Source organism: Pinus tabuliformis, chromosome 2_2 (assembly GCF_031772625.1).
Source record: "Pinus tabuliformis cultivar Carrire ecotype Pingquan chromosome 2_2, CPIR1, whole genome shotgun sequence".
Lineage (NCBI taxonomy): Eukaryota > Viridiplantae > Streptophyta > Pinopsida > Pinales > Pinaceae > Pinus > Pinus tabuliformis.
This window is the reverse complement of record NC_142300.1, coordinates 803,483,141-803,483,868: the sequence shown is the minus strand read 5'-3', so window position 1 is coordinate 803,483,868 and position 728 is coordinate 803,483,141.

The window sequence follows — 728 nt, the reverse complement described above, 5'->3', positions numbered from 1 at the left end:
TTGGTAGCACATGAGCGGTAATGTTGGCCATGCTTGTCCCCAGAGGCACATGTGAACAATTCCCCTTCTGCTCTAAGTTTTGGGAGTTGTATGGGTTGTTGTGGTGTGGCTCCTTGTGATGGCTAGCCTCTTCATTGTTTGGATGTTTATGGTGCTGGTGTCTTGTGCTTGTACTCTTTCCGTGTTGGCATTGTCGGTTGAGATGCATACATTTAAGAGGGACGTGGAAGGGTTTTGGTTGTAAACAACCTATCCTACCTCTTGCTTGCTTTTTCCGTCAGGCAATGTGAGGCGTTGTTCTCCTTATTGTAAAGTCAAGGGTTTACATTCCTTTCAAAGTGCACATCATTCGTGGTTGCGTTGGCTTTGAGGTTTTGATAGATGTGTTGGCCCATATGTTTGATCAAGGGGTCAGCTTTTCCATTGAATCTTGCGTGCGTGGTAGGCTTTTGCTGTTGGAAATGTTAAGTCACAACGTTTATGGGCATTTTTTGTTTCGATTGTGTATGCGCTCCTGGTCCAATGGGGAGGAGGCTTGCTATGTCGATGGTGGGGGATATCTGGAAGAAGGATTTCGAGGTGGAATGCTTCGACCTACCTCCTTTGCGTGGAGGTGGCCGTAGGGGAAAATTATTCATCGTCTGGTCGGTAAAGTTGTGGGAAATCTCCTAGGTTGCCTATACGTAGGGTCCGTGGGATGTGGAGTTGCCCGATCCCTCCTCCTATTC